We start from the raw sequence: 14,977 nt of genomic DNA, 5'->3' as shown, positions 1-14,977 counted from the left end.
AATTTGTCAATTTATTAGGGAACACATCTAAGATATTTAGATATTTTTGTTGAATTCTGCCATTTTTTCTGCTACGGTGAGATGGTAATGGCTGCTTCATGTTAAATGTATTTCCTCTGCCATTTGGTCATTACCCTGCTGACACCTTTCCAAACATTGGATACTGTTAAAACTAACACATGTTTTTGCAATATATCCGGTATCAGATACCATTATTTTAATACATTACAACTTAGTACATTTACATCTATGTATTTATTTGTTTCATTTTATTTTACACAGTTAGGAAAGCAATATGTCTAAGTGTAGAACCGACCCTCCTGTTCCCCCTCAAGAAAACACTATTAGCTCTGTCAGAAAGTTGCTTGCACTGTTGGCACACCCTACTGAGTCATTGGCACTGAATAAATCAGTTGTTCTTACTGTTCAATATTAACGTAAATCGTAAACAATGCTTGAATAAGCTTATTGTACTGATTTGAACGTAACAGCTTGAACCAGCAACCTTAACTTGCTACTGAACAAGTACATAATCAGTTGACAAAAAGTCTTTGAGCCGAACGGAACAAAACAATTTGAAGCAAAGTGATTTGTAATTTCCATCTCTGTTTTGTCTGTTCAGTCTGGCCACTGAGCTGCCATAATGAACAATCAAAAGCATTGGTTTTATTGTCACTGAAAAGATTGTGCATTTTGAGGATTCGTAACCAGCTTGAGAGCAGGTGACCAGGCTCTAAATTGATATTTTGTTCTAAATCCATGTCAAAGAGGTCTGCTTTTGGAGCTGCGGGAAGACGATGGAGATATAGGGTGTATAGCTCATTGCTGTTGTGATAAGAGCCAGTAATATGAATATTGCACTAACCGACAGTGCCCAAACTTGACCTCACTCTGCTGCTTATTTCATTCTGTCCCGCCTGCTCATAAAATTGTGTCATGGGAAATTATGGAATAATGAGATCAAAGTGTGCAACATAGGGACAGACACAGATATTGGAAACCATGAAACACTTCATGGTCACATTATTCACCGTCTGATTGAATTGGAAAGTTTGGAATTTTGTGATTTGTGCCTTCCTGCTGTGTGAGTGTCTATGTGGCCGATCTACATTCAAGAGAAAACACAGGCAAACACATCAACATACAAACAATAAAATAAATTCACTTGTTTTATTCAACTGGGATGTAACACATACCAATGTGGAACATTTCCCAAGACAGTGCTGGGAATGCTATGGGCCACACTGATCTCATCTTTTCTTTTTCAATAATGTCAATCTTTTCCTGAGGGGGTTGTATCGGTCCTTTGCTCTTTATTATGGTCAGAAGGTTTAATGATACATAATGAGCTAAAGAGGTTTGTGTGTATGAACAACCACTGGCTGATGCCCACTGTATGCTTATGATTGCTGTATTTCGAAACAGAACACATTGTAGATTACCACAATGATAATAGAGCAAAGGTGAGTCCTGCATAAAGGTTATTTTAGAGGCAATAAAAAACCTGCCTATAACCGCTGGCATTTTTGTTCTCCACTTGTCTCTTTTCACATGAGAGCAAGTCAATGAAACACATTATTCATAGAGCACTCACCTAATGTACTAGTTATTGCTTTCATCGTATGAAGGGTCAGCTATTGATCAACTCTGACACATCACATAAAGACAGTTGGGTTTCTCTCGAAGACAAAGCTTGCAGCGTTTGACACCGACAGCTCATGCTGTCATTGATACACAAACAAGAGGTCTCCTTGAGGGGACTTTAGAATAGTTTAAAGTTTTCTCAGTTTTATTTGAGGTATAGTAGATATAAAAAATCTATGAATTTGAACATGTACAAGGTGTTATAGCTGCATCGATCAATATTTCAACAAGGCACACATTATTGAAATGATTATGAGTCGAAGGGGTCCCCTGCAGTGACAAACCCAGAAAAGAATCATCACCTGCTTCTGGTACTGTTGTCAGATAGCAAACATGGGCTCAGACACGACGTTTGGTGAGTAAAGTATGGAGCACTGGAGGCGAGTTGAGCAACGTGTTTTAATTTTGATGACCCCCTCATTTATTTAAATGGGACTACATCATTGACACAGCGTGCACAAGATTCCAACAAAGTTTAACCTCAATTTTGCCATAAAATAGGCAATAGAATATTTGCAAGCCACAATAGCTGGTAGATTGCCGGCCTCTGAGGAGCCTGTATGGGCGTGGCTTAGAGAGGTGTGGATTAGAGGCAACATTTCGTTCTACAGGTTAGGTTAGGTTAGCGTTGATGCTGCGATAACATCCATTATATCAGTACTGGTACTGAAACAAGAGCAAAGAACGACTCAATGAAAAGAAACACAAAACACATAAAAAGCTTCCTGTCCGCATGAAATAGCCACAAATAAAGTGTTACATAACCCAGAAAGAGTGACGTCAGACAACTAAATACACACAATCTTATTTCAATGCCAATAATGCCGTCAAGGGAAGTAGGTCCTCCGTTTTATTAAAGATTATTGAATAAAACTAATGAAAATTGAATATTTAAAAAAATAAAAATTAAATGAGTCAATATTAGGAGTGGCGTTTGGTAATAATACTTTCACAATAATAAAGAATGAAATAAACTCAGCTAAATGTTGGAAAACACAACCCAAATCTCATCATACCAGTCCAACGCTATTTTTCCCAGCACAACTTAATCAAAAGTAAACCAAATGGGTGGCAATCATCCCAATCTGGCAACACTGGAAATTATGCTTTTGCTCTTCTCTCAACTGGGTTGGTAAGAGTTTGATTGACAGATGATTCATCCAATCACCTGTCAAGTATTTATTTTGAAGGTCCCTGCTATTTTGAAAAGATTTCCAATAACGACTTCTTCGATGGTTCCGTGTGACAAACCGTCTGGTGGATCAGGTCGTCTCCACGCTGGCTTCATCTATTGATGGGTATTTCGTGGTTTTGACTTGTGTTTGGCAAAGCATATCCTACATCCTTTTTAAATTGTGGTGCGCACACAAACCCCTAGTGATGAGATGGCCTTTTAGATATTACACACATCACCATATACAATTAGTTACTTAAGAAAACTAAAGAAAAACAATGAGTATGCAACAGTGTTCCTATATTTTAATGGATTGATATTCTTATCACAAATCAAACAGACATCACACATGGTATACGAGTGGTGATTTCATATTCATAGAGTGTGTAGGTTTGAACGTGCTGCAGTAGTGGACTGTACTTGTGTAGCGCTTTTCTAGTCTTCCAAAGCACTTTAGCATGTCATCATTCATACACTGATGGCAGGGGGCTACCATGCAACTCAAATATTCATACATTCACACACCGTCGGCACATCTACAGGAGCAACTTGTGGTGTCTTGCCCAAGGACACGGACTAGCGGAGCCGGGGATCAAACCACCAATCCTCTGATTGCAGAGCCACAACCCTTATATAGTCACATCCTAGAACTGTTTTGTTTATGTTATGTATGTAATTGACCATTCACATGTGCGTGTCTGTGTCATTGTGCATACTCCCAGCATTTTTGTATTTCTTCTGCTCAGTTATTATATGTGAGGAGCTTTTTATTGTGTTGTCTACCATGGAGCAAAAGACAGATACAAACTCCACCAAATCCTCAACACACACACACACACACACACACTGATGACTGATGGCCCTGGGCTCTCCTCTGTAAATGACAAGTGCCATCCATAACAGGCAGGCAGGGGCTGGTAAAGTGATTACGTTCATAACACCCGGTCTTGGTAAACACAGCTGGCACCCACGACTGTCACACCAGACAGGAAGGGAAATTGCTCACTCCATGCAAAATTATGGGTTGTGTTTTTGGTTTGTCTTAAAAGAGGGTCGTCGTCAAGATGGCAGATGGCTGGACTACACCTTTATTCCACCTCACTTACTGTAGAAAATGGGACTGAGCCAGAGGATGTCAGAGACGGCCAAGTATGATAAAACAACGATAAGATACGAGGAGAACACTTAAAGTCTATTGTTAGCACAGGGAGCACATTATAAACTCGTTATACATCACTCTCTGATAATTACATGCAGTATAATTCATTATAAATCTGACAAGACTCTATAATGAGATTCTTATCTGATAGCGCTAGTCCAGATTATAGAGAATATACATTGATGTGCTTATTACAATGCACTGTCTAGAAAATACAGTGAAAGGCAACTGTTATATTTGCAATATTGGCTTAAAACAGAAGGAATTAATTAATAATAAAAATATGTCATTGTGTTCTCTCCTTTTGATCTTAGTCAGCACTCATGCAGCAGGATACCAAAAAAAAGATCTCCACCAATAGATTGTGTATTTGGAATGCTCCCCAGAGAATGAAGCATAGGATGTAGGGTTGTGAACGCAGCCCTTAGGCTCGCTCCTCCCACAACCAATGCACTAATCAAAGCCAGCTTATAAAACGCACCTGTTGGCATGCATGTTTGTCTTATTAAAGATATGTAATCACTTGGCATGCCAAGTAAAATGTTTTAAAAAATGTCTTCACTGTCCTTCTGCCTTAGGGACTACATATATTAGGTGGTAAGTAGTCACAACTATAATTAGAATTATTTTGCAGCATTGTGAGCCCTTTTAATCCCTGCTCATCATTTGTAAATTCACCTGCTGCTGTTTTCTCTGCTCTGTTGCTTCTGTTTTGTATGTTTTGGCTGTTCATTCGTCTTTATTTTCTTTAATTCCTTGAACCTTTTGGTTCCTTTTTACGAAACACGTCTCTGTCTCACATCAGTAACCAATCTGTGTGCCTGAACAACTCTAAAAACCATATCTTACGCTTTTAAAGCCTATAATCCCCAGGTGGCGTTGTTGGTTCCTTCATTCCTTCAAGGCCTCGCCACACCTAAATATTGCTGAATCCATCAGCCTATTTGTACTTATTTCTGATTGTATGCTCCAAGACTTCTCGTGGTTGCAGTTTCACAATTTCTTATATTTTATTAACACATTTTATTGACTACTTCAGTTTAAACTCTTGTTTCTGCTACGGATTACACATTGTTCCCCTTGACTTTCACGCTCAGGTTAGACAATTGCGTGTGTAACTATCGCTTAGCAAATGTCAAACTGAACTGTGTGCTGTCTTCAACAGGGCATGCCGTCTTGCATCGGTAGGAGAGCTACATGGCATGTTGGCAGCCTCTGGGAAATGTACAGTCGGTACTCAGCAGGCAAAGACAGAGGCACCGGAGAATAAAGGGCATGTTAACCGAGACAATTTCATTTAAAAATGTTTTTCTTTCTCATTTGAATGAAGTCTGTTTTACACCTCCGTAAACGGAGGTTGTTTTTGTCTGCAGTTTTTTCTCATTCTTTTTGGCTCTTTGTTGAGAATAGTGTTTTTTTTTCCAGAACAAAATTGATATTAATTTCTCATTCACTCAAGCCAATTGCACTGATTTCTATGTGCAAACGAGTACAATTATCTTGAATAACCACTTACATATGGCTTACTGTTCAAAACTGAGTTGATTCTCAATGAATTTGTCAGACCCTTCACCACTTTTAAAAGTTATTTCTTGATGAAATGATCAAATCAATTATCAAAATATGTCACTCATAGTCCATACATATCTGACATGGTGTTATGTACTGGGAGGATGTTTGTGTGCGTCAGTCTGTGTTGCCCAGAAAGAAAAATATGTTCTACAAAATTATAAAATTGACACATTAATCTTAACATTTTAATTAAAAATAACTTGTTTGCAAAACAAAATTCCTTTGAAAAAGGAAATGGAAAGCCTGCACATATGACATGAAACTGCAAAATATACATCTTTCACATTTAGTTTCCTATTGAATTGTAAAGGCACTCGGCATCTATTTTCAGTCAATCACGATTTAGTTTAACACAATTAAGATATTCAGTGTATTTGATCAACAGTGTATGGAAGTGAAATATTGCTTTGGACCGATGAGTAAAGTGAGAATTAGGCATCAGAAGACAGAGATACTTAGTGAGTGGCTGTCACAACAGGATACTGTTGAATGACAACGTTATTGGTTTCCTTCCGCTAGTAACTCATCATCTAATTAAAGGTGGCACCCTATATTTCACATGATATCTAGTGTATGACCATCAAGTCTCAGTGACAGTTCCCCCTTCTCCCACTCGCCCCATCATTGTTTTCATCACCATCATGTCCAGAACTGCTCCAGGGTTTACAATGCATTTATTGTCGGAGATTTAAATAGAACATACTTGGGAGGACATCTGTGACTCTTTTGGGTACCACAACAACAAGGAACTGTACAGTATGCACGGAAGATCAGTTGGGCAGGAACTTGAATGCCAGACTAATGTTGCGATAAGAATGAACATTTCTCAATATTATATATTATATTGAACTATAAAGTAGTTTAATCTGCTCCCCTGCACATTTTCAAAACTGTTACCAAGAGTCTGCTTACCTTGCATAAATGTCAAACCTGCGACTCATTCAGTCTGAAGATAATCACGCTGCTTATCACGGTCTGTGCTTACCTGTACCCATACTACCACACGATATGCCAGAAAAAAATGAAAAACACTAGTTCCTTCTGAATTTTTTTACTTGAAATTATGTCTTGGAGGTTGTCCTGTTCAACCTCAGCATGCAATTAGCTGATTAGGGAGGTTTGGCTGATTAAACTCACCTCGGCCTTTTAGGCTATAGAAGATGGCCAATGTGTTCATTTGGTTTCTCCTTTCTATACATACATCCACTTTATTTCACTAGTTTTTTTTCTTGTAAATAAACAAGTAAAGTATATTTGGGTTATACAGCTCAGTTTCACAAATTTGAAGATGGATGTTAATCTTAATCTCTCCAATTTGTAAAGCATAGGACAACCTCTGTCCTTTTCCACACTTTTTCACACCGTGAACATTTGCAAAGCATTTTAAATCCAGTATCACTTAGATCCATATGTATTAGCCTTTCCCGGGTGTCCTTTTGCAAAAGCACAAGAAGGGCTGAACAGGTACCCATTCAGAGAAAAACATCTCAATCGACTTGACTAGACTAAAGTGTTCATGGTTTTACTTTGACTCCAAAATGGACTGAAAATGATAGACTGAGGATGACTAGATATGGCTAAAACTAAAATGGACTGAGATTAAATATGAAACGACAACCCTCTTCAAAGTCAGGTTTGATTGCTCCTCTTCTTGACACATTTTGTCTGTAAGTGGTTTCTACTATCTAGTGTCTTCCAGAGTTCTCCCATGTGATAAATAGATATGCTGTATTTTCACTGATGCACCTACAATTCAAGCATAGATTATATGACTTGTTTGGAGCTTATCTAATTTTGTTTTGAATATGCATTATCACGAGTGCCAATTTACAAATGCCACCATTTGGCTGTGACGCACCACGTTTAACAGTCTAAGGAAGTATGTTCAGGTTACAGTTCAGTGAAGTGTTTTCTATCAACTGAACAATATTTAGTAAGTTGAATGTATATACTTGAATGTATAACATTTTACATACAATACATATACATACTAAATAAAGCACTTTACATTTCTTTTCATTGGGGGATTTTTTAGCTCAAGGAAAATAAATGGCGTTAGCACCTTGTGTCAATGTTCCTTTTATTGTTAATTCACTGCTTTAGAGCAGATAATTGGATTCAGTGCTGCATCAGTGCAGAAGGGCAATTTTCCTTGACCGCCTTCTGCGACTTGAAGGACTGCAGACTGTTCTCTCTCAATTGTGCCTTTTGTCTTGGGCTGCTGCCTTGCCAACACAACTGAGCTACCATGTCAGCTACTGCAAGCCCAGCCTTCTAAATTGCCTGGTGAGAGCAACATTTTGGGAAACTGTCCCTTTAGAGCCCTCAATGGTGAGCAGAGTATTCTCAAATTGTACCGCTATCCACCTAAATTAACGTATGACATTGTCCCCTTGAATCCAGAGATTAGCTATTTTATGTGACCCTTGAGTGGGAGTTGGGATATTGCATGGATTCACTTAATTTCCCCGAAGAGGACAAGACATTAGTCGGAGGAATCATCCCTCTATATTATATTAAACTCTATCAAGGCAGCATTGATAAATGTCTGTCACTGTATGATGTTGGCATTAATCCAAATAGTAAAAGTATAGAAAGACAAAGATTGCTATAGATATTAAATTCAACAGGCATTGGACAGAATGAAAGAGGGAGGTAAAGTCTGAGATGCTAATAAGAAGCAGCTGTTTTCTTCTGAGACGATGAGCATACACTGTTGTGTGATTTTGGAGAATATACACAAGTGTAACACCCTAAGTAGCTGCACAAACATTGATAATGACATCTAACAAGCTGAACTGAAGAGAGCAAGCGCTACATTTGGTCTGAACATAATTTTGCGACTAGTTAAGAAAATGAAATTAGAGGCTTGTTTGCGCCGCTGTGTCCTCTCTCTCTCTCTCTCTCTCTCTCTCCTCTCTCTCTCTCTCTCTCTCTCTCCTCTCTCTCTCTCTCTCTCTCTACTCCCAGACTGTCTGTGGAGCCTGGACTAATTATTATTATAATGTGTAATTGAAACAGTGTACACACACACTAAGTGAAATCCATTTGCTCAGACGATATCTCATACAAGATTAATGACCATTTCTCTTTTTTTCCTAATCCATAAAAGCTTTTTTTTCAAACTTTTCTATTACAATTCATGTAGGATGAATAGTACAACTCATTTGTTCCGTTTGATATACATTTTTGGCCGATGAGCCCTTAACATTAAGCAGTGTGTGCTTGCAACTGTTATCAGGTTGAATCTGTCTGCGTTGAGATCTTCGTAAATAACTTTGAGAGACCCAAAGTAAAACGTTCACAGAAAATCAAAACAACTCACCTCTTCTTGCATTTGAACTAAGAACCTTCTGTCATGTTCTGCATTCAGCTTATAGACTAATATCCTGCCTATGACTCATTCTTGCAGACAAGGTTTTATATTGTCACTTGCAATCTCTTTTAATATTTAAAATTCTGTTCAAGGCTTATATTACATATTAAATATTCTTTATTTTTTTTATTATTCTTCATACATTTTCAACATTTAGTGAGTCCTGAATGTGTGGTAAACAATAAGATATTCTTATCTCATGCTTTACATTTGCCACAGTACATGGCTACGAAATAAATGTGTTCATATCCAGTGAGCAAACAACTACAGAAAGCTCTGCCAAGGAGAAAAAGGCACTATTGCCTGCAAATCAATACCAAAGATAAGATAAGACAAGTCTCATATCTTCCATTTGGATGTGTGATGCAAAAAGAGTAGAGAGCGAAAGAGCCAGTAGGGGAGATGGAAAGGGAGACCACAGAACATGCCTCTCCTCTCAGGGACGGACATCCACTTAGAGAAAAGTGCTGCTACGTATCTCCACCTCTTCAGATTCCATTTGAAGATCTCTGTCTGACCATCTCACGGTGTTATGGCCACATCACAATGCATGGAGCTCTCAAGAGAAGAGCTGCATCTAGTACAAAACTAGGTCCAAGCCATTATGCTTTTGCTTTCAGGAGTTGTGATGTATAGAAATGGGGGTGAAAACCAAGATGTCCTCTTCTGAAAAGAACAAATCTAATTATATTCTGTACACATCTCAGCAGTGTTAGAGGTCTAAATGCATGAGTCTGCAGCACGTCAGATACTACCACACCAACTGAAAATTATTTTCTTTAAATTTTGTTCTGAAAGGTGCCGCAGAAATCATACGGATCATTTAGTTGCAGAAAGTCTAGCATAGCAACCATCAGTCCAATCTGCTCATGGCCTTCTCTGCCACATGCTATGCATTGTTCTGTTATACATATTCTCACAGAGCCGAAATGGCTATAATAGACTATATATATTTAGAACAATAGGTGCTTCTGCATATCGTTCATATCAGTAGGCCTATACTGACCTTGAACATCCATCTTCATTATTGCATCCAAATTAGTGTAGGCTTTCACACGCTTGATACTTTTGACTGCTTACACTTTGCAAAATGAGCTCTGCTGCTGTTTCAAGTGTCTCTGCTTCCCAGTCACGACAGTAGGACCCTCTGGTGGTGGAGTTGTGTTCTGTTTCAAGACGTAGAGAACTTCTGGAAATCTGTCACTGTTTGGGAATGCTTAAAAAAAACAAAAAACAGGGCAGCAACATGAGGGCCATCTTATTGGAAATCAGCCACGCTCTCCAGACACCACAATGCTGCTCTTCATCAGACAGTACAATGCTGCTCTTCATCAGACAGTACAATGCTGCTCTTCATCAGACAGTACAATGCTGCTCTTCATCATACAGTACAATGCAGCCACTGCTCCTACTAGCTCCATCTGCTGCTCACAAACATGTTTAAGCTCATGTTTCTGCTAGATGCTTTAGAAACACATGTTGGAAAACTGTTTTGCCATAATGTCTAATTTTGTGTTGCCTATAATGTTCATGTTTTATGCCATGCAGTTGTTTCATGCAACCAATAACTTGGCCACTAAGTGCACGTTAGGCTGAATTATTGGGAAATATGTATACAATTATGCAAAATACATTAAGGATATTTCCATTAGGAACAAGCAGATAGTGACTATAGTTACTTTCCCAATAATCATATTGTGACCCCTCCAATTTCTCTTGTGACCAAAATAATACATTCAGGGGAAACATCAGAAGACGAACTTTGTAGGAAATTACAAATAATCATACAGCTATTTTCTGATGTTACTATGGTTTGTAACGGTAGTCTTTTGTTTAAAAGGCTTCAAGAAAATATTGTAGAGTTGATGCCATTATGGGATACATCCTGGAACTTCTCCATGGACTAATAATAATAATAATGATAATAATAATACATTCTATTTGTATAGCGCTTTACAAGCGACTCAAGGCACTTTACATGATAAAAACAAACAATAGAAGCAATAACAATATAAACAATACGAAACCAAACCAAAACATAGTTAACTAGCATCAAAGGTTAAAAGTAGCTTAAAATAAATCGGTTTTAAGTGCTGTGTTGAAAGTGGCAAGTGATGGAGAATGTCTGAGGTGATGGAGGAGAGAGTTCCAGAGGGAGGGGCAGCAATGGAGAAGGCCCTATCCCCCCAGGTCCAATGCTTGGACAGAGTAGGGGTGGTAAGGAGGTTGGCGTCTGCAGATCTGAGGTTTTGGGTGGGACCGTGTCGGTGCAGGAGGTCAGAAAAGTATGAGGGGTTTAGGGTTGTGGGGCTTTGTAGGTGAAGAGGAGAATCTTGAACTGGATTCTTTGCTGTATGGGGAGCCAGTGGAGCTTTTGAAGGACTGGGTGATGTGGTCTCTCGTGCAAGAGATGTATTTGTGGATGATTTTGTTGGATGTGCTGTACAGGATGCTGTTGCAGTAGTCCAGAGAGGTGATGAAGGCGAGGATGAGTGTTTCTGCGTCTGAAGAGGAGAGGGAGGGGCGTAGATGGGCGATGTTTTTATGATGAAAGAAGGCGGTCTTTGTGATGTGCTTAATGTGGCCTTCAAAGGAGAGGGTTGGATCAAAGATGACACCAAGGTTACAGATGTGGGCACATAGGTGCCATCGATGCAGAGGGAGAAGTTGTGGTTCGATTTGTTTAGTGATTTGGGGCCGATGATGAGGATTTCGGAATTGTTGCTGTTGAGTTTGAGGGAATTGGCTTGCATCCAGGAATTTATATCTGGATTTTCTCTTGAAACATTATTGTTGTGTGATAAATATCCTGTAGGTAAATGCATACCAGAGATTTAGAGACTTTTATTCATGAATTATTTAAGTTGATAGGAGGTGTTGTGGACCACACAATGATTGATTCAAAAAAACTACAAAGACCTTTGTTTCATTTAATGATTTATTGACATTTACTTTTTTCCCACCATGGTTTCTCTTGATACCAATACTATTTACCATAAAGTTTCTTTTTGATTTAAATTACATTTATAATGATTTACTCACATACACATTTATTGTTTAATTTTCTTATTGCAATAAACAAGAGGAGCCAGAATGAGTCAGGTATTGCTACGATTTGCCATACAAACTCTTTGTCCCTTCTGACAATGAAATTCAAAAATAACTTTATTGGCAAGACAAAATTACACCATAGCCTCTCCATCTCTTCATCTCTCTCTCTCTCGCTGCTCCGGGAGAGGCTGAGGGCAGAATAAGGCTAAGGCTATTAGCCTAAACACAGCTAACATGAAATACCTGCCCAGAAAATAGGCATCTAACATTTATTTCTCATATGTGAATCATGAAGATGAATAAGTGGGAATTACAACAGTATGAACATAACTGTGGTGCTACTTGACTGACCTACCAGGGACACGATCACAACACTACTTTGATTGGGTCATTGATCAAGCATCTAGAATCCAGAATGACTGATCAATCTTCCGAAATCAAAGGTGCAAGTTTCTGTCTCTAATATTTTGTTAGGCCACTTTATAGCTCCAGGTTGCTTCTGTCTGTGATTGGTGGGAAGTAGGGAGAGAGCAGGTCTCAACACACACAGAATGCATGGTACACACACCAACAGGAAGGAGAGCACAGATCCTGGAATAGTGTCTCACTCACAAAAAGAACTCTGCAAAGAACGTTTCGTTCAGCAACAAAAAGAGCACAACGGTGGGAGCTGACACCAAGCCAGCTTCTTCTGTAAGTAATGGCATTAATATGGTTCCTCAGGATTTCCACTGAAACACATTTCTCACACACACAAAGAAAAAAAAGAACGTAAGAAATAAGCCTGTTGAATAACTTGAGCTTTTATCCCTTGATACCTGGTGTCGTACCCTGTTCCCCAAGCAGAGATTACCATAGTAAAAAGACCCTTTAATATGAAGGGCGGTCCCTAAACCCAGCTACTCCTCTCTCTCTCTCTCTCTCTCTCTCTCTCTCTCTCTCTCTCTCTCTCTCTCTCTCTCAATCCCTTTTGAGGGCTTGTAGCCTATACTCCTCATGGAAGAACTGAAAAGTCTGTTAGCTGGTGTGCTCCCAGTTTACACATGACTCCAGACAACATGTCACAACGATAACAAGTCACTCTGATAAAAATTGCTCATTGCATTGCAATATTCAGACAAAGGTAAGACATTAGAGCTCATTGCTTCTCAATGAAAGGGCACAGTGTACATCTTGTTCAGAAAAAGGTGAACGTTTTCAAGCTGTCGAGCAAGATAGGTCTGCAGCTGCTTAGCTAGCTTTCGTGGCTCCCCGCTAAGTTCAGTTTGTCTGCTTGAATGCCAGTTTGTCTGAGTCAACACCATCCAATAATTCCACCCATCTTCTTATCTATTGATGCAGTTATTAACATTTCCTACCTACAAAAATATTTTTATTGTGTCTCCCATTTTGCTCTTCTTTATGGGTGATATAAATGCAAACCAAAAATCCAAACCAAACAAAACAAAAGTCTCACCCATCTTTGTATAAGAAACCAAATCATGGTGCATTTCATGGCTTTCAGTTGTAAGACAGACACGATCGGTAGATGCTCTGAGCTGGACGTCTTGGCTCCTTGGCCTGGGCGGCCTCGCCGGGCTTCTGGCTCGGTTGTCACTGCAGCTCAAGATCATTTCTCCAAGAATTTATTTGGCTTTCATCTTCCTCTCTTTAATTTGTTCTCTTTGAGCATTATGTTTGCCAGGGTTTATGTGCCCTCTGCTATAGACTCATATGAATCTTTGTATATGGGGAAGGAGGAGAGGAGGGCAGCAATGGAAGAGTTCAACCCAATGATGCAGAAGCCTGACCCTTCACGATCTTATTGAGCGGCTGCATGCAGAAACCAAATATGTATATACATCAGTACACAGGGTCGCACCTAAAGCACACCTCTCCACCTACGCAGTGAATCACCCTGCAAATAAAGACTAGGGAGTTGTTAGGATGTCGATCACTTTAATTTGGATGGCCTAAAGAGAACAGATGTCTGAACAAATACATATGAACTATGTTCTCCAGTATTGATTATTGTCATCAAACAATTTGAGCTAAAGATAGGGATCATGTGTCAAATACAGCAGTACAGTATGTGCAACTTCTGCCGTTTCTCACATCCTCTTTCCCCTTTAGGGGGGCCAATCTCTGATTGATATAGAGGTTGGCAGATGTGCCCTGTGGTGGCGTCTATTTTAAAACACAGATTTGTTTGGGCCTGTGTGTGTCTGCATGCTGCCTGGGGTCAATTCATCCACTGACCTGTTCCAACCCTCCTCTCACCTCATTGTCTCAGGAAATGACAGCAGAGTGCAAGCCCCCACAGTCACTGTTATGCTCCCCCCCGCCCACCATCAGACATGTTCAGATGCTGCTACCACCTGCCCATCGACCCCAAGTCATGTTGTATCTAGCGAGGACCTAGTGTCACAAACTGAAAGGTTTCTGTCCTCCGGCACTGAAGGGGACAGACATGTACAGTAGCGGGGAGGCCGCCACAGCTACATGTGGTGCAAAGAGCGAAGACCGATTGAAGCAGCTACCCTACTGACATAACATTATTGTCTTTGTTTTTGAGGTGCAGTAGAACACGTTGAGCCGTGATGACAGGAGAAAACCAACCTGGCCTGGAATAATTATGGAACCTAAATGTTTCTAGAAAGATGTGCATGTGTTTCTTCTGTAGCTATCAAGGCGACCATGACAGGGCCACAGTGCAAGGGAGAGGGACGAGGGGAGATGAGAGATGTACAAGGAAGTTCAATGCATAATGAAAGTCTCTCCTCTACTCATTCCATTTGCGAATCATCAAGAAGTCTTTGAAATAGATGGAGAGTACCAGGTAAAGGGAAGAAAGACATATCTACTCCTTGCTGCTGCTCCTTTCCCTTGCATTTCTCTCAGTTCAGTATTTAAATTGTTGGATTTTTCCTCTATCAATTGCTGTTTGTTGATCATGTTTGTATCTTCACAGTGTGCTTTTGGAGTGGCTGCTCCTGACTGGCCGAAGTCAGAGGTTGATGTG

This window comes from Cyclopterus lumpus, chromosome 7, assembly GCF_009769545.1.
Source record: "Cyclopterus lumpus isolate fCycLum1 chromosome 7, fCycLum1.pri, whole genome shotgun sequence".
Classification (NCBI taxonomy): Eukaryota; Metazoa; Chordata; class Actinopteri; order Perciformes; family Cyclopteridae; genus Cyclopterus; species Cyclopterus lumpus.
This window is presented reverse-complemented; position numbering follows the sequence as displayed.